This window comes from Oncorhynchus tshawytscha, linkage group LG02, assembly GCF_018296145.1.
Source record: "Oncorhynchus tshawytscha isolate Ot180627B linkage group LG02, Otsh_v2.0, whole genome shotgun sequence".
NCBI lineage: Eukaryota > Metazoa > Chordata > Actinopteri > Salmoniformes > Salmonidae > Oncorhynchus > Oncorhynchus tshawytscha.
Window position 1 is genome coordinate 26,029,089 of NC_056430.1, and position 20,024 is coordinate 26,049,112.

General features: G+C 42.7%; 1 protein-coding gene across 2 annotated transcripts in view; it reads left to right on the plus strand.

Moving 5' to 3' along the window:
- The first annotated feature begins 10,900 nt into the window (after positions 1 to 10,900).
- LOC112218790 (rap1 GTPase-activating protein 1) overlaps positions 10,901 to 20,024 on the plus strand; it is a 130,108-nt gene continuing 120,984 nt past the window's right edge. The window contains exon 1 of one of the 2 annotated variants that reach the window (XM_024380008.2): positions 10,901 to 11,171. The gene's annotated coding sequence lies outside the window, so the exon portion shown is untranslated. The remainder of the gene's footprint in view (positions 11,172 to 20,024) is intronic. The other variant, XM_024380017.2, reaches the window with a different exon arrangement.

Consider the following 20,024-nt stretch of genomic DNA (forward strand, 5'->3'; position numbering starts at 1 on the left):
ACGTATATACTGTACTCTATATCATCTACTGCATCTTTATGTAATACATGTATCACTAGCCACTTTAACTATGCCACTTTGTTTACATACTCATCTCATATGTATATACTGTACTCGATACCATCTACTGTATCTTGCCTATGCCGCTCTGTACCATCACTCATTCATATATCTTTATGTACATATTCTTTATCCCCTTACACTTGTGTGTATAAGACAGTAGTTTTGGAATTGTTAGTTAGATTACTTGTTGGTTATTACTGCATTGTCGGAACTAGAAGCACAAGCATTTCGCTACACTCACATTAACATCTGCTAACCATGTGTATGTGACAAATAACATTTGATTTGATGATTTGATTTGATTTGGGTGTGAAATGTACCTTCAGTGACACTTAAGCGTTTCAAATGTAATGACTTCTTTCATGTTGTAAGCAATCAAAGTTTACCAATAGAAACATTTTTATATGGAAATGTAATGAGTTTTTCCCTTGGAAACAACTTTCAATATGACATTAATTTATAATCACCATTTGTGTTCTGAATGTCAAGCTTTGATTTCTGAAATTGAATTTCCCATGACAAAAAACAATCCAATAACGAAAAGGGCAATAACAAAGGGAATAACAATCATATGAGGAAAATGTACTTGTTTTGAACAAGAAATGGGCCTTTCCATGTAATTTTGGAGAATAGCACTGGCTTCAGTCCTATGGGTTTCAATATCCCATCCATTAGACAGCTGTTGGGCATAATTTGGTTGAAGCCCCCATATAGGAGGTTAACCCAGATATTAGTTCTACGAGATACCCGCCATCTTTACCCAGACAAAATATATAGAATTAAATGGTTTGCATGTGGATCTAAGTTGTCTTAGTGTATCTGCAGCCAGGTCTCTCAAGTGCTGATGAGCCTGACGCGGCACGTCCGCTTGCCAGACTCTCTCTGCTGATGCAGAGAGCAGTGTTGCTATTATTGCACAACAGCCACTTATTATGGCACAGCAGTCATCACAGTCCAGTGGCCTTGTTGTGCAGCAGATGGTAGAGTTTTTTGAAGGGTCAAAGGTTATACAGTGCCTTGCGAAAGTATTCGGCCCCTTTGAACTTTGCGACCTTTTTCCAAATTTCAGGCTTCAAACATAAAGATATAAAACTGTATTTTTTGTGAAGAATCAACAACAAGTGGGACACAATCATGAAGTGGAACGACATTTATTGGATATTTCAAACTTTTTTAACAAATCAAAAACTGAAAAATTGGGCGTGCAAAATGATTCAGCCCCCTTAAGTTAATACTTTGTAGCGCCACCTTTTGCTGCGATTACAGCTGTAAGTCGCTTGGGGTATGTCTCTATCAGTTTTGCACATCGAGAGACTGACGTTTTTCCCATTCCTCCTTGCAAAACAGCTCGAGCTCAGTGAGGTTGGATGGAGAGCATTTGTGAACAGCAGTTTTCAGTTCTTTCCACAGATTCTCGATTGGATTCAGGTTTGGACTTTGACTTGGCCATTCTAACACCTGGATATGTTTATTTTTGAACCATTCCATTGTAGATTTTGCTTTATGTTTTGGATCATTGTCTTGTTGGAAGACAAATCTCCGTCCCAGTCTCAGGTCTTTTGCAGACTCCATCAGGTTTTCTTCCAGAATGGTCCTGTATTTGGCTCCATCCATCTTCCCATCAATTTTAATAATCTTCCCTGTCCCTGCTGAAGAAAAGCAGGCCCAAACCATGATGCTGCCACCACCATGTTTGACAGTGGGGATGGTGTGTTCAGGGTGATGAGCTGTGTTGCTTTTACGCCAAACATAACGTTTTGCATTGTTGCCAAAAAGTTCAATTTTGGTTTCATCTGACCAGAGCACCTTCTTCCACATGTTTGGTGTGTCTCCCAGGTGGCTTGTGGCAAACTTTTAACGACACGTTTTATGGATATCTTTAAGAAATGGCTTTCTTCTTGCCACTCTTCCATAAAGGCCAGATTTGTGCAATATACGACTGATTGTTGTCCTATGGACAGAGTCTCCCACCTCAGCTGTAGATCTCTGCAGTTCATCCAAAGTGATCATGGGCCTCTTGGCTGCATCTCTGATCAGTCTTCTCCTTGTATGAGCTGAAAGTTTAGAGGGACGGCCAGGTCTTGGTAGATTTGCAGTGGTCTGATACTCCTTCCATTTCAATATTATCACTTGCACAGTGCTCCTTGGGATGTTTAAAGCTTGGGAAATCTTTTTGTATCCAAATTCAGCTTTAAACTTCTTCACAACAGTATCTCGGACCTGCCTGGTGTGTTCCTTGTTCTTCATGATGCTCTCTGCGCTTTTAACGGACCTCTGAGACTATCACAGTGCAGGTGCATTTATACGGAGACTTGATTACACACAGGTGGATTGTATTTATCATCATTAGTCATTTCGGTCAACATTGGATCATTCAGAGATCCTCACTGAACTTCTGGAGAGAGTTTGCTGCACTGAAAGTAAAGGGGCTGAATAATTTTGCACGCCCAATTTTTCAGTTTTTGGATTTGTTAAAAAAATGTGAAATATCCAATAAATGTCGTTCCACCTCATGATTTTGTCCCACTTGTTGTTGATTCTTCACAAAAAAATACAGTTTTATATCTTTATGTTTGAAGCCTGAAATGTGGCAAAAGGTCGCAAAGTTCAAGGGGGCCGAATACTTTCGCAAGGCACTGTATTTGTGGGTGGAGGTCGACCTTTTTTTTACCATATTCTTTCATGCGCTTCTCAGTCTTTGGTCTGGACAGAAGACTAAATACTCTGTGGTCTCTTTAGTTATTGTGGAAAAATAGCATCATCCAAACAAATGAATTGTATATTTATTTTAGAAAGCTGGATCAATTCGATTTGTTATTGTAGTTTTCAAAAGCAAAGAAAAAGGTTAGTTCCTGAGAAGAGCTGCAAATGTTTAATCTGTGTATATATTGATTTGACATGATCGTTGATGATCAGTGCCATATCTCAAGCCAAAATCCATTGCTGTGTGGGAGGACTGATTGGGCCAATAGCCTGATTCCTAGAGGGAGAAAGAGAGAGAGCAAAAGAGAAACAAAGAGAGAGAGAGAGAGTGGGAAGGTGGGCCAGAGAAAGAAAGAAATAGAATTTGCACAGCAGGCTCTGCTCTGGATGGATTTTAAGGCCACATCTTGCCTAACCCTGCTGGACCTCCATCAAATATACCCTTTTACAGAGTTTTTAAAGTCAGGAGGATCAGCCGAGAGGGTAGTCCTTCACCATTTCACTTTTAGATAATAAAGGGACCATATATGTTTCTGAAGTCACACAGTTAATTCTGAACAGAGTAAGTAGCTTTGTATGGCCTTCTAGACTCAGCCCCGGAATGAAAGGGATTTCAGAAAGCCGAGAGTGTGCTTTACAGTGGTCTGAAGTACTTAAGTAAAAAATACTTGGGCTGTGTGTACTTTACTTTACTATTTTATATATATATATATTTTTTACTCTACTACATTCTTAAAGAAAATATGTACTTTTTACTCTCATACATTTTCCCTGACACCAAAAAGTACTAGTTACATTTCAAATGCAGGACAGAATTATGCTCAGATTCACACACATATCAATATAACATGTTGTACTCCCTACTGCCTCTGATCTGTCGGACTCACTATACATAATTACTGGGTTTGGAAATTATGAGTGTTGGAGTGTGCCCCTGTTTGTCCATAAATATGTAAAAACAAAAAAGTATGCGCTCTTGTTTGCTTAATATAAAGAATTTGATGTAAAGCATTTACTTTTACTTTGTACTTTTACTCAAGTATGAAAATGGACTACTTTTTCTACCACTCTACTTAAGTACATTTAAAACTAGATGCTTTTATACTTTTTTTCCAGAAGTACTTTACTGGATGACTTTTGATTTTACTTCAGTCATTTTCTATGGGTATCTTTACTTTTAAGTATGACAACTGAATACTTTTTCCACCATTGGTGTTTTGCACATTGAACTGTGCAGTCATTTCCGAGCAAGTGGTGCGGGTGTAAGCACCCTTCCAGGCCTTTTCAGTGACAGAAGAGGAACCACACAGGGCAAGCAGCTGGCTGCTCTAAATAATTTGCTTTCCATTAAGTTGCCAGTAAACCTTATACTAATTGATGCCATAGCATGAAGAAACCCACTGGGCACACACTGGTTGCAACAACGTTGTTTCCACATCATTTAATTGTAGCAACGTGGAATAGATGTTGAATTGACGTCATGTGCCCAGTGGGAAGGTTCCGTTGCTGGAGGATTTTATGTATGCATTACAGTTGAGAAGACAGTCAACGGGGGATTTGCCTCTCCGCTTTTTAATAACCTTTAAAAATGTATGGGAGCTAATAACTTGAGTCACGGAATGGGCGGCCTTGGTCGTACCGGAGAGAGACCACAGCAAATGATTTAATAATAGGCTCAACATTTTTCTATTTTGCCAAATCCAAAGTGCTTTAATGGCCTTTAACCTTGCTTATATTTTGAAAGAAAGATTACAAAGGAACTCAATGGTGAGTCACTCAAAGGCCCTCATATTAGATGTAGGAATCTGTTCTACTTTTAGCAGTACATCTGTCCCAAAAGGCCTTTTCACACTGCATTGTTCTTAGCCCCAGGCTATCTTAGCCCCAGGCTAGGCTGGCCCTGGGCTAAGGTGCAGTGTGATTACGCCTAAAGACTTCCATTCATATAATGATATAGATGTCCTTATTCAAGACACTGGAAAATGAATTAAAGGTCTTGAGTAATTTATAGAGCGTTAATTAGCTCCAAGATGGCATAGCAGTTCAGACGTCTTTTGTCCTCGTCTTGTTGTGTCCCGTATATATATATATATTTACAACTTTCTTCGCATACCTTTTTATATATATTTTTTATTTTCCATAAACTCATCTTCAAAACACCCTCCGCCTCACCAATTTATATATATATAAAAAATAAAGTATTATTTACCTCAAATCTGTAATCCTCCATAGAAGCTAGCCAGAAGCTAATCCAGAAGCTAGCCAGAAGCTAGCCTGAAGCTAGCCTGAAGCTAATCAGAAGCTAGTTAGCTTCTTTACTCAGTATTCAGCTGACCACGGTTTGTGGTCATCAGCTATTCTTTAGCTCGAAAATCTATCGCCTGTTTTGTACGGCGCGGCTCGAACCAGAACATACAGAACCTATTTTTTCTCTCTATGTCCCCGGATTTCAACCGCTAACTCTGGACATTTACACTTGGATCTTGCAGCTAACTAGCTGCTATCCGTGTGACTATCGGCTTTCGTCAATTCCGGAGCAAACATCAATTATTCCGGAGCTAGCCAGCTGAAGAGTTCCATCAGTCACTCCTGGGCTACAATCACCTATCCGGACCCGTTTTACTGTCAATGCGGAGCCCCACCGGGCCTTCACAACTGGACTACCGACGGTATCTACCCGAGGGAGTTATCTGGCTGGCTCCTCCGTCGCGTCGTTACCTGAACGCCCATCTGCGGTCCGCTAACCGTTAGCTGTCTTATCGGCTGCTATCTGAATAGACCTATCGGACAATTTATTTTTTATTTTATTTCATTTTTTATTTATTTTTTCTTGGGCCTCTATAACTATATCTATTGTTGTTGTTTTTTTGCGAATTGGATTCATCCCCTCTACCACACGGAACCCCACTAATCCTACCTACGGAAACGCACGAGGTGGCTAATAACCGACCTCCATCCTATGCTAGCTTGCTACCGATGGCCCGGCTAGCTGTCTAAATCGCCGTGACCCCAACCAACCTCACTACTCACTGGACCCTTTTGATCACTCGACTAAGCATGCCTCTCCTTAAAGTCAATATGCCTTGTCCATTGCTGTTCTGGTTAGTGTTTATTGGCTTATTTCACTGTAGAGCCTCTAGTCCTGCTCACTATACCTTATCCAACCTATTAGTTCCACCACCCACACATGTGATGACATCTCCTGGTTTCAATTATGGTTCTAGAGACAATATCTCTCTCATCATCACTCAATATCTAGGTTTACCTCCACTGTATTCACATCCTACCATACCTTTGTCTGTACATTATACCTTGAAGCTATTTTATCGCCCCCAGAAACCTCCTTTTACTCTCTGTTCCAGACGTTCTAGACGACCAATTCTTATTGCTTTTAGCCGTACCCTTATCCTACTCCTCCTCTGTTCCTCTGGTGATGTAGAGGTGAATCCAGGCCCTGCAGTGCCTAGCTCCACTCCTATTCCCCAGGCACTCTCTTTTGATGACTTCTGTAACCGTAATAGCCTTGGTTTCATGCATGTTAACATTAGAAGCCTCCTCCCTAAGTTTGTTTTATTCACTGCTTTAGCACACTCTGCCAACCCGGATGTTCTAGCTGTGTCTGAATCCTGGCTTAGGAAGACCACCAACAATTCTGAAATTTTCATCACAATCTACAACATTTTTAGACAAGATAGAACTGCCAAAGGGGGCGGTGTTGAAATCTACTGCAAAGATAGTCTGCAGAGTTCTGTCCTACTATCCAGGTCTGTACCCAAACAATTTGAACTTCTACTTTTAAAAATCCACCTCTCCAAAAACAAGTCTCTCACCATTGCCACCTGCTATAGACCACCCTCTGCCCCCAGCTGTGCTCTGGACACCATATGTGAACTGATTGCCCCCCATCTATCTTCAGAGCTCGTGCTGCTAGGCGACCTAAACTGGAACATGCTTAACACCCCAGCCATCCTACAATCTAAGCTTGATGCCTCAATCTCACACAAATGATCAATGAACCTACCAGGTACCTTCCCAAAGCCTTAACACGGGCACCCTCATAGATATCATCCTAACCAACTTGCCCTCTAAATACACCTCTGCTGTCTTCAACCAAGTTCTCAGCGATCACTGCCTCATTGCCTGCATCCGTAATGGGTCAGCGGTGAAACGACCTCCACTCATCACTGTCAAACGCTCCCTGAAACACTTCAGCGAGCAGGCCTTTCTAATCGACCTGGCCGGGGTATCCTGGAAGGATATTGATCTCATCCCGTCAGTAGAGGATGCCTGTTTTTTTAAATTTTAAATGCCTTCCTAACCATCTTAAATAAGCATGCCCCGTTGAAGAAATTTAGAACCAGGAACAGATATAGCCCTTGGTTCTCCCCAGACCTGACTGCCCTTAACCAACACAAAAACATCCTATGGCGTTCTGCATTAGCATCGAACAGCCCCCATGATATGCAGCTGTTCAGGGAAGCTAGAAACCATTATACACAGGCAGTTAGAAAAGCCAAGGCTAGCTTTTTCAAGCAGAAATTTGCTTCCTGCAACACTAACTCAAAAAAGTTCTGGGACACTGTAAAGTCCATGGAGAATAAGAACACCTCCTCCCAGCTTCCCACTGCACTGAAGATAGGAAACACTGTCACCACTGATAAATCCACTATAATTGAGAATTTCAATAAGCATTTTTCTACGGCTGGCCATGCTTTCCACCTGGCTACTCCTACCTCGGTCATCAGCACTGCACCCCCCACAGCAACTCGTCCAAGCCTTCCCCATTTCTCCTTCTCCCAAATCCAGTCAGCTGATGTTCTGAAAGAGCTGCAAAATCTGGACCCCTACAAATCAGCCGGGCTAGACAATCTGGACCCTTTCTTTCTAAAATGATCTGCCGAAATTGTTGCCACCCCTATTACTAGCCTGTTCAACCTCTCTTTCGTGTCATCTAAGATTCCCAAAGATTGGAAAGCAGCTGCGGTCATCCCCCTCTTCAAAGGGGGGGACACTCTTGACCCAAACTGCTACAGACCTATATCTATCCTACCCTGCCTTTCTAAGGTCTTCGAAAGAACAAGTCAACAAACAGATTACCGACCATTTCAAATCTCACCATACCTTCTCTGCTATGCAATCTGGTTTCAGAGCTGGTCATGGGTGCACCTCAGCCACGCTCAAGGTCCTAAACGATATCTTAACCCCCATCGATAAGAAACATTACTGTGCAGCCGTATTCATTGATCTGGCCAAGGCTTTCGACTCTGTCATTCACCACATCCTCATCGGCAGACTCGACAGCCTTGGTTCCTCAAGTGATTGCCTCGCCTGGTTCACCAACTTCTTCTCTGATAGAGTTCAGTGTGTCAAATCGGAGGGTCTGCTGTCCGGACCTCTGGCAGTCTCTATGGGGGTGCCACAGGGTTCAATTCTTGGACCGACTCTCTTCTCTGTATACATCAATGATGTCGCTCTTGCTGCTGGTGAGTCTTTGATCCACCTCTACGCAGACGACACCATTCTGTATACTTCTGGCCCTTCTTTGGACACTGTGTTAACAACCCTCCAGGCAAGCTTCAATGCCATACAACTCTCCTTCCGTGGCCTCCAATTGCTCTTAAATATAAGTAAAACTAAATGTATGCTCTTCAACCGTTCGCTGCCTGCACCTGCCCGCCTGTCCAACATCACTACTCTGGACGGCTCTGACTTAGAATACGTGGACAACTACAAATACCTAGGTGTCTGGTTAGACTGTAGACTCTCCTTCCAGACCCACATCAAACATCTCCAATCCAAAGTTAAATCTAGAATTGGCTTCCTATTTCGCAACAAAGCATCCTTCACTCATGCTGCCAAACATACCCTTGTAAAACTGACCATCCTACCAATCCTCGACTTTGGCGATGTTATTTACATACCCTTGTAAAACTGACCATCCTACCAATCCTCGACTTTGGCGATGTTATTTACAAAATAGCCTCCAATACCCTAATCAAAAAAAGATTGTATGCAGTCTATCACAGTGCAATCCGTTTTGTCACCAAAGTCCCATATACCACCCACCATTGCGACCTGTACGCAGCAGAGGGAACACCCCCCATCGTTGGCTGGCCCATCGACAAACTTCATACTCATCGCCAAACCCACTGGCTCCGTGTCATCTACAAGACCCTGCTAGGTAAAGTCCCCCTTATCTCAGCTCGCTGGTCACCATAGCATCACCCACCTGTAGCACGCGCTCCAGCAGGTATATCTCTCTGGTCACCCCCAAAACCAATTCTTTCTTTGGCCGCCTCTCCTTCCAGTTCTGTGCTGCCAATGACTGGAACGAACTACAAAAATCTCTGAAACTGGAAACACTTATCTCCCTCACTATTCATATATCCTTATGCTTTAAGCACCAACTGTCAGAGCAGCTCACAGATTACTGCACCTGTACACAGCCCACCTATAATTTAGCCCAAACAACTACCTCTTTCCCTACTGTATTTATTTATTTATTTTGCTCCTTTGCACCCCATTATTTTTATTTCTACTTTGCACATTCTTCCACTGCAAATCTACCATTCCAGTGTTTTACTTGCTATATCGTATTTACTTTGCCACCATGGCCTATTTTTGCCTTTACTTCCCTTATCTCACCTCATTTGCTCACTTCGTATATAGACTTGTTTATACTGTATTATTGACTGTATGTTTGTTTTACTCCATGTGTGTCGTTGTATGTGTCGAACTGCTTTGCTTTATCTTGGCCAGGTTGCAATTGTAAATGAGAACTTGTTCTCAACTTGCCTACGTGGTTAAATAAAGGTCAAATAAAATAAAATTCAAAAATGAAAAATGTGGCTGTGGATATGGGACTTTTATATCTGCTTGTTTAAAAAAAAAAGTTCACCAGTAATATACTACATCTCTCTATGAAAAGCAAAAATAACATATACATTTCATGAACATTTTCTAGAACAGTTTTTTAGTGTGCCTATCATATGAAACAATTCCAAGATTCACATCAGAATTCCCGTTTCTGTAACAACGGATCAGAACCCTTTTGGTACACTTTTATCTAAGATTTTACAGGGAGTTATATTTTGGGTGTATTTTATGGATGGATACTGTTATTCCCTTGTTGCAGGGCTTCATATACTGACATGGTCCATGGCTAAAACAATTACCCTGTTTGGGTTAAGTCATAACGCAGCCAGGGAAGTACATCAGCACTGTTCTTATCTGTGATTGACAGGGAGAGTGGGAGAGAGGAAGATGGATGAGCCTTTGAAGGAGAGGGGTGTAAAAGAACAGAAATGCATAAAACCAAGCATAGGATTGGAGGAGGGAATACAAGTCTGCAACTGTAGATTACCCTGCACATGTCCTGTCCAGCAGTCTACACTAGTGGTTCTCAACTCCGGTCCTCGAGTACCCCAGAAAACACACATTTTTGCTGTAGCTCCGGATAAACATAGCTGATTCAGCTCATTGAGGGCCTGATGATTACTTGAAGTTTAATCAGGTGTGCTTGTCCGAGGCTACAATAAAAATGTGTACTGTTGAAAGTACTCTAGGAGGGGAGTTGGGAAATACAGTTGGGAGTCTACACATGATGAGACATATTCCTCACCTACTGAATAGGGAATAGAAGTCAGATCAAAACAGTGCCAGTATCCCCATGGCCCAATGGTTGTCAGACTGCTGGTCTAGGCTGTTCAGGAAAGTATGGAAACAGTGCAGCCTTCTTTTAAATGGAAAATAAGAATGTTATCTGTCCCTTCCTACTGCTATTCTGTCAAGGAGAATAATGACTATCAGGAGGTAGCCTGTGTCCTCATAAACATAATAAATAATAAATTCATCAACATAGATGTTTTATTTTCAACAGTGAGAAAACATTAAAAGGATTAAGTTTACAGACACATTAAATCTTCCACAGCAGTGAATGCTGGTCAATGAGATTGGACAAGAAAAACAGATTTTTAAAAAAATAGAATAATAGAATATGATGGTCTTCATTATTCCATTGTTGTGATGGAATTGTTTAGCTGCCTGGGGTTACTATTTGGCGTGTATCGAACATTAGGTATTGAGTGGTCTGTGGGGATTGGTCCTGTGACATTTTAGGAAAAAGAGTGCTCAATGTAGCTGATCTGTGCTGATACGTCGAGAGCGGATTGGTCGAACATCACACTGCTCTGTTCTCAGGCTTTCTGAATGGGGAGAACGGACACAATTAAACATTGCTAGCTACCCTACCCAAACGCTTAAGACGCGAAGAAACATCGATGAACTGCTCATATTTTAAAGGAATGCAAGCATCCTTCCTTCAACGAGTTCAAGTGTATTGTGGTTAGTCGCGCGCCAGCACCCAGGACCCGATTCAGCAATAGAGGCACCGGCTCCACCAAAAGGTAAGATACCGCAATTCTTTAGAGAAGAAGAGTCGGCACGTTGTATTTTCACCATATTATGGTTGTAGTATATTTTTTCTTTCTCTGACGATCGAGTCCTGTAAAGCGCAAGGTTCGACCATCTTATTTGCCTTCTTTAGTATGCTTAAATTAGGTTAGATCTGCCTAAACAACGGCAATAGTCAAGTCACTGATCATAACCTGCTCTGTTGTTGTACATAGTAGCACGCTATATCTTGTTCACTTCTCGGGTTGTAGTAACTAGAGAGCAGTCCAGTCTTATTTTTATTGAGCGCCTCTTCACCTGCAACAGGAGTGGTAAACTCCTTTATTTTTGATGTAGCAGCCTACACAGTTTCATACCTGGTTTAAAGTTGTATAAATGATTTCCCTCGTTGAGTCCTAATGAAACGGACAAGTTTATATATTTGTATGTAGGACTTTCACCAGGTAGTTATAATAAGAATAAAATAAAGTCCACATATCAGGTGTCACACAGCTCCTTATTATGCAAATGTTATACAGTCCATGGTCTCTAGTTATATACCTATTACTTTACTATGATGACAACTACAGTAGAGAAATACTTTACATTTTATTTCCAAATATCCCTACAAGGCCCTATCCAGAACAAGGATAAAGACTTCATTCCCAGTTACATTCAACCCATTTCAAAACCCTTTGGGTTTAGGTCAGCGTTATCAAAGTGATTTCTTCTTGGCGTCCCTCTGTGTTCATGTCAGGATGAATGCACATTGGCAAAACATGACCACAGGAAATAAAGCTATATTCTAACATACCCATAGAAGCTCACTTGGTGGTGTAGAATCAGAGCTTTTTTTGAGTACATCCATTCAGCATCATTCACAACCTCTTAAGTCTTAACCCCACCCATCTCTTTAAGTATTCACTGTGAGTGATTAAAGTAGTGTAGTAAACAAGCAGTGAAAGTAGTAGCCTACAATAAATAACATCTCCAGGTAGAAATACACTATCTAGTCCATGGCCTATATCCTACCATGTTGTTCTTCACATTGTCTCTGGTAAACAAATTATATATAAAATCAAATCAAACTACATCCCAGACACATCTAGCTAAGTGGATGTGTCTCTATTGTCTAGACCTGTTCACATGTTCATAAAGCATGTGATGGCCGTAATCACCCCCAGACACACCTGGCTAAATTTATGGTTCTTGGAGCCTAATCATCTTGTCACGACTACTACCGAAGGTAGCTCCCCTTCCTGTTCGGGTGGCACTCGGCGGTCGTCGTCACCGGCCTACTAGCTGCCACTGATCCTTTTTTCCCCTTGTCTGTTTATTAGTTACACCTGTGTTTAGTTAGGTTAATTGGTTGGGTTTTATTATCTAGCCGGCCCGCCTGCTGGGTGTGCGGGATTATTTTCTGTGTACTATTGTGCACACCTTTAAGTCACGGTTGTCCGTATATGTGTGGTTTTTCTGGCATTTGTTTGGGTGGTGTCGTTTTTACTGGTGTGGTGAATTAAAAAGTATTCGCTACCCTGAAGTCTGTTTCCTGCGCCTGACTTCTTCCTCCACTACACCCCAGGCATTACACATCTGGCTAATGTAGCAAGCCAGCAACCCATACAGTTGGTCACACACCTAGCTAGCTAGGCAACATGCATGAAATGATGCAGTATTAATCTGCAGGTAAAGCTAACCAACAGTAGGCTTCAACTAGCAATGCAAATGGATTTCTGACAAAATGATATACAATTTATAACGTTAGCTGGCGTTAGATACCAAGCAACTAACGCTAGCTAGCTAAGTTTCATGTTGGCTAGCTAACAGAAGGCTTTAACTAGCAATGCAAATAACTTTATAACAACATGAGATACAAATAATATCTGTACACGAAGCTAACTTTAGACTCTTACTTGTCCAAATACATGTATGCATGCTTCACAGCAGACTGGAATTCCTTTGATTAAGTAAAAGGTCCTATGTCATTTGCGTTTCGTCTGCTCAGCTCTCTTGGGACGTTATATCATGTCAATCCAGTTCACAATGACAATGATCAATATTCCAAGAATCATACATGTTTTGTTTGTCTCCATCATTTGTCTCCATCAACTCAAAAGAACAGACGACTCTTCTGTTTCACCACTCATGCCACTCTGTCTGCATTGCACCAAATGACGAGCATCACAAACACTCTTCCTCTTCAGTTGGTCAACTTTCACATTTACCACTACCCCAGTAATCACTCCTTTCAATGGCACGTTTTTCTTGAGAGCAAAACAATTCACATGTCTTGTTCCCATTTGTTTAACATTGAGCACCTGCTCCCTCTTACCAGGAGAAGCACACACAATTATCACCAGACCACTTCTGGTTACCTTCACCGATTCCACAGCACTCAACTCTGTTTTCACCCACCCTGAAACCACAAATGGCTTTTTTCCTAAAAAGTCACTCCTACCATAAAAGACTCATCATTATCCTGACCCTTGGTGCAAGCCTCGGACTCCGAGAACTTCACCACACCTACCCCCTCCGATACATCGCCCTCACTCACTTCCATTTCTCCTCCTGTCTTCGATCCGACGTACAGCTCACTCTGCTTACACTTTGTAAAAATGTTCCTTAAAAACCTCTTAAATGTAATGGCAAAATTTAGATTTCCCCCTAAATAGACATACCCAAAAGTAACTGCTATTCATGTGTAATTACATGATTCTGACATGCAAAAACTTGTAATATTTGGAAAGAAGACATCTGCGAGATTATGAGGAAATGATCAGAAGATAGTTATGAGTTACATAGTTCAGAATACACAAGATCAAGCACACACAAATGATAGTTTTTTGTTTGTTTTGAAAGTCATCTTTCATTGACAAGCTATAAGTGAATTATTGATGACCAGAGCTGGAAACACATCAGATGGCTTCCACAACATGTGAACAATATCAGATAAAAAATGTGATTGATAGACCTAACAACTAGAAATGGGCAGATGTTTTTGTAAGTGGTGTCAGGTGTGGACACAGGACGTTTCCAAGTGTCACTAAACCTCTCCAAAGTGGCATATGTCTGTAAATAAAATTAAAATAAAACAATTGTATTAGTCACATGTGCCGAATACAACCTTACAGTGAAATGCTTACTTACAAGCCCCTAACGGACAGTGCAGTTAAAAAAAATACAGATAAGAATAAGCGATGAAAGTAACAAGTAATTAAAGAGCAGCAGTAAAAAAAATTACAATATGTACAGGTGGGTGCCGGTACAGAGTCAATGTGCAGGGGCACCTGTTAGTTGAGGTGGTATGTACATGTAGGTAGAGTTAATTAAAGTGACTATGCATAGATGACAACAGAGAGTGGCAGTGGTGTGAGGAGGGGAGTGGGGGGGGGGTAGAAGTCTTATGGCTTGGGGGTAGAAGCTGTTTAGAAGCCTCTTGGACCTAGACTTGGCACTCCGGTACCGCTTGCCGCGTGGGAGCAGGGAGAACAGTCTATGACTAAGGTGGCTGGAGTCTTTGACAATATTTTAGGGCCTTCCTCTGACACTGCCTGGTATAGAGGTCCTGGATGGCAGGATGTACTGGGCCGTTCGCACTACCCTGTAGTACCTTGCTGTCGCAGGTCGAGCAGTTGCCATACCAGGCAGTGATACAACCATTTCATGCTCTCGATGGTGCAGCTGTAGAACCTTTTGAGGATCTGAGGACCCATGCCAAATCTTTTCAGTCTTCTGAGGGGGAATAGGTTTTGACGTGCCTGCTTTACGACTGTCATGGTGTGCTTGGACCATGTTAGTTTGTTGGTGATGTGGACACCAAGGAACTTGAAGTTCTCAACCTGCTCCACTGCAGCACCGTCGATGAGAATGGGGGCATGCTCGGTCCTCTTTTTCCTGTAGTCCACAATCATCTCCTTTGTCTTGTTTGTCATGTTGAGGGAGAGGTTGTTGTCCTGGCACCACCCAGCCAGGTCTCTGACCTCCTCCCTATAGGCTGTCTCGTTTTTGTCTGTGATCAGGCCTATCACTGTTGTTTCATCAGCAAATTTAATGATGGTGTTGGAGTCATGCCTGGCCGTGCAGTCATGAGTGAACAGGGAGTACAGGAGGGGGCTGAGCATGCACCCTGAGGGGCCCCTGTGTTGAGGATCAGCGTGGCGGAGGTGTTGTTACCTACCCATACCACCTGGGCGCGGCCCGTCAGGAAGTCCAGGATCAAGTTGCAGAGGGAGGTGTTTAGTCCCAGGGTCCTTAACTTATTGATGAGCGTTGAGGGCACTTTGGTGTTGAACGCTGAGCTGTAGTCAATGAATAGCATTCTCACATAGGTGTTCCTTTTGTCCAGGTGGGAAAGGGCAGTGTTGAGGGCAATAGAGATAGCATCATCTGTGGATCTGTTTGTGCGTTATGAAAATTGGAGTGGGTCTAGGGTTTCTGGGATGATGGTGTTGATGTGAGCCATGACCAGCCTTTCAAAGCACTTCATGGCTACAGATATGAGTGGTACGGGTCGGTAGTCATTCAGGCAGGTTACCTTAGTGTTCTTGGGCACAGGCACTATGGTGGTCTGCTTGAAACATGTTGGTATTACAGACTCGGACAGGGAGAGGTTGAAAATGTCAGTGAAGACACTTGCTGTTTGGTCAGCGCATGCTCGCAGTACACGTCCTGGTAATGCGTCTGTCCCTGCGGAGGTGTGAATATTGAATGCCACATCGGCTGCAGAGAGTGTAATCAGTCTTTCTCTACAGTTGGTGCTCTCATGCCTGTTTCAGTGTTATTTGCCTCGAAGCAAGCATAGAAGTATTTTAGCTCGTCTGGTAGACTCGTGTCACTGGGCAGCTCTCGGCTGTGCTTCCCTTTGTAGACTGTAATGGTTTGCAGGCCCAGCCACATCCGATGAGCGTCAGAGCCAGTGTAGTACGACTCAATCTTAGTCCTGTATTGGCGCTTTGCCTGTTTGATGGTTTGTCGGAGGGCATAACAGGATTTCTTATAAGCTTCCGGGTTAGAGTCCCGCTCCTTGAAAGCGGCAGCTTTAGCATTTATCTCTGTGCGGATGCTGCCTGTAATCCATGGCTTCTGGTTGGGGTATGTACGTAGGGTCATTGTGGGGATGACGTCATCAATGCACTTATTGATGAAGCCAGTGACAGATGTGGTGTACTCCTCAATGCCATTGGAGGAATCCCGGAACAGGTTCCAGTCTGTGATAGCAAAACAGTCCTGTAGCTTAGCATCTGCTTCATCTGACCATTTTTTATAGACTGAGTCACTGGTGCTTCCTGCTTTCATTTTTGCTTGTAAGCAGGAATCAGGAGGATAGAGTTGTGGTCGGATTTACCGAATTGAGGGCAAGGGAGAGCTTTGTATGCATCTCTGTGTGTGGAGTATGGGAGTTCCAGAGTTATTTTCCCTCTGGTTGCACATTTAACATGCTGATAGAAATTTGGTAAAACTGATTTAAGTTTCCCTGCATTAGACCATTCCAGTGCTATTACATATTTGCAATTCCTAAATGCTATTTGTTCAGTATAAAAATGCAATTTCTATCATATCAACCTCACTCAAACATTGTGGTGGTGTTATGTGGTATCCAGGGTACAGTCAAGTGTCCTTTCAACCTCTCCAAAGTGTCCAAATCAAATCAAATCCAATTTTATTGGGCGCATACACATATTTACCAGATTTTATTGCAGGTGTAGTGAAATTCTTGTATTCCTAGTGTAACGTTTGTCTTCGTCCTCCTTTGACGAGGAGTAAGAAATGTCAGACCAATGCTCAGCGTGGTAAGTGTTCATCCTTTTATTAAACTGAACACTAAATACAAAGTAACAAAAGAGAACAAACGAAACAGCTCTGTCAGGTGCAACACACATAAAACAGAAAATATTCACCCACAACTCAAAAGTGAAACCAGGCTACCTAAATATGGTTCTCAATCAGGGACAATGATAAACAGCTGCCTCTTATTGAGAACCATACCAGGCCAAACACAGAAATCCCAAAACATAGAAAAAGGAACATAGACAACCCACCCAACTCATGCCCTGACCATACTAAAACAAAGACATAATAAAATAACTAAGGTCAGAATGTGATACCTAGCTCCAATAGTGCAATAATATCTAACAATTCACAACAATACACACAAATCTAAAAGTAAAATAATGGAATTAAGAAATATATAATTAACTCTACCTACATGTACATACTACCTATATATATATATATATTAGGACGCACAATGTCGGAGTGGCATTCACTAAAATACAGTAGAATAGAATACAGTATCTATGAATGAATGAAATTTGAATGAACTTAATGAATGAATGAATGAATGACATGTTATTTTCCTGTCAAATCGCCAATTGGCAACCCATCCCTTAAGGGATTAATTGACACATAAAGAAACATTAAAATAATTCACTATGGTAATTAAACGATAATTATTCTTATATACATATTAAATGAGTAGAGCAGTATGTAAACATTGTTAATGTAACTAGTGTTCCATTATTAAAATGACCAATGATTCTGTCTATATATATAGGGCAGCAGCCTCTAAGGTGCAGGGTTGAGTAACCAGGTGCTAGACGGTTAGGGATTTAAAAGTCTGATGGCCTTGAGATAGAAGCTGTTTTCAGTCTCCCGGTCCCAGCTTTGATGCACCTATACTGACCTCACCTTCGGGAGGATTGCAGGGTGAACAGGCCGTGGCTTGGGTGGTTGGTGTCCTTGATGATCTTTTTGGCCTTCCTGTGACATTGGGTGCTGTAGGTGTCCTGGAGGGCAGGCAGTGTGCCCCCGGTGATGCGTTGGGCAGACCCTCTGGAGAGCCCTGTGGTTGAGGGCGGTGCAGTTGCCGTACCAATCGGTGATAAAGCCCGACAGGATGCTCTCAATTGTGCATCTGTAAAAGTTTGTGAGGGTTTTAGGGGCCAAGACACATTTCTTCAGCCTCCTGAGGTTGAAGAGGCACTGTTGAGCCTTGTTCACCACACTGTCTGTGTGGGTGGACCATTTCAGATCTTCAGTGATGTGTACGCCGAGGAACTTGACGCTTTCCACCTTCTCCACTGCGGTCCCATCAATGTGGATAGGGGCATGCTCCCTCTGCTTTTTCCTGAAGTCCACGATCAGCTTCTTCATTTTGTTGACTCTGAGTTGACGTTGAGTTATTTTCCTGGCACCACTCTGCCAGGGCCCTCACCTCCTCCCTGTAGGCTCTCGTCATTGTTGGTAATCAGACCTACTATGTTGTGTCATCTGCAAACTTGATGATTGAGTTGGAGGTGTGTGGGGCCATGCAGTCATGGGTGAACAGGGTACAGGAGGGGGCTGAGTACATACCTTTGTGGGGCCCCTGTGTTGAGGATCAGTGAAGTGGAGGTGTTGTTTCCTACCTTCACCACCTGGGGGAGACCCATCATGAAGTCCAGAACCCAGTTGCACAAGGCAGGGTTCAGACCCAGGGCCCCGAGCTTGATGAAGAGCTTGGAGGGTAATATGGTGTTGAAGGCTGAGCTGTAGTCAATAAACAGCATTCTTACATAGGTATTCCTCTTGTCCAGATGGGATAGGGCAGTATGCAGTGCAATGGTAATTGCATCATCTGTGGATCTATTGGGGTGGTAAGCAAATTGAAGTGGGTCTAGGGTGTCAGGTAAAGTAGAGGTGATATGGTCCTTAGCTAGACTCTCAAAGCACTTCATGATGACAGAATCGAGTGCTACGGGGCGATAGTCATTTAGTTCAGTACCTTTGCTTTCTTGGGTACAGGAACAATGGTGGACATCTTGAAGCAATAGAGAGACATTGAATATGTCCATAAACACTCCAGCCAGCTGGTCTTGCATATGCTCTGAGGACGCGGCTAGGGATGATGTCTGGGTGTCTGCGACGTGGCTGGTTTTCACTTTGTAAACCGTGATTGTCTGTAGACACTGCCACATACGTCTCATGTCTGAGCCATTGAATTGCGACTCCACTTTGTCTCTGTACTGACATTTTCCATTTTTGATTGCCTTTAAGAGGGAATAGAGGGAATAACTACACTGTTTGTATTCAACCATATTTCCAGTCACCTTACCATGGTTAAATGTGGTTGTTTCAGTTTAGCACGAATGCTGCCATCTATCCACAGTTTCTAGTTTGGGTAGGTTTTAATAGTCACAGTGGGAACAACATCCCCTATACACTTCCTGATGAACTCAATGTTATTATCCAAGGCTACCCGGAACATATCCCAGTTTGTGTGATAAAAACAATCTTGAAGCATGGAATCCGATTGGTTAGACCAGTGTTGAATAGACCTTAGCACATGTACTTCCTGTTTGAGTTTCTGCCTATAGGAAGAGAGTTCTTTATTCATGTCTGTGCGATGTACTGAGAACCCAGCTGGCTTTATGGACAGGGACAGTATATCCGGAGGATACATGGTTCTCATGTTGCGTTTAAGGCCAGCCCCCTGCACGGTGTGGAGCTTCAATAGCGCAGAGCAGCGTCTACAGCAAAGTACTCCTCCTCACAGACTACCGTAGTGTTGTAAGTGTGTGTGTTTACCGGACCGAACGACAGACATGGCAGAAGTCGCACCAGCACCCGCCGCCGCCGCGCCGGCCAAGGCACCCAAGAAGAAGGCAGCAGCCAAGCCCAAGAAAGCGGGACCCAGCGTAGGCGGCCATGATTCCAAGAGTATGTTACAGTCCTTGATGTATTTCTGGAAGGGGATCCTCGCCCTGAGCTCGTCCACTTTATGGTCCAGAGACTGAACATTAGCGAGTAACATACTTTGAAGCGGTGGATGGTGTTTCCCCCTCCTACGTCAGATTAGAAGTCCACTACGAATACCTCTTCTCCAC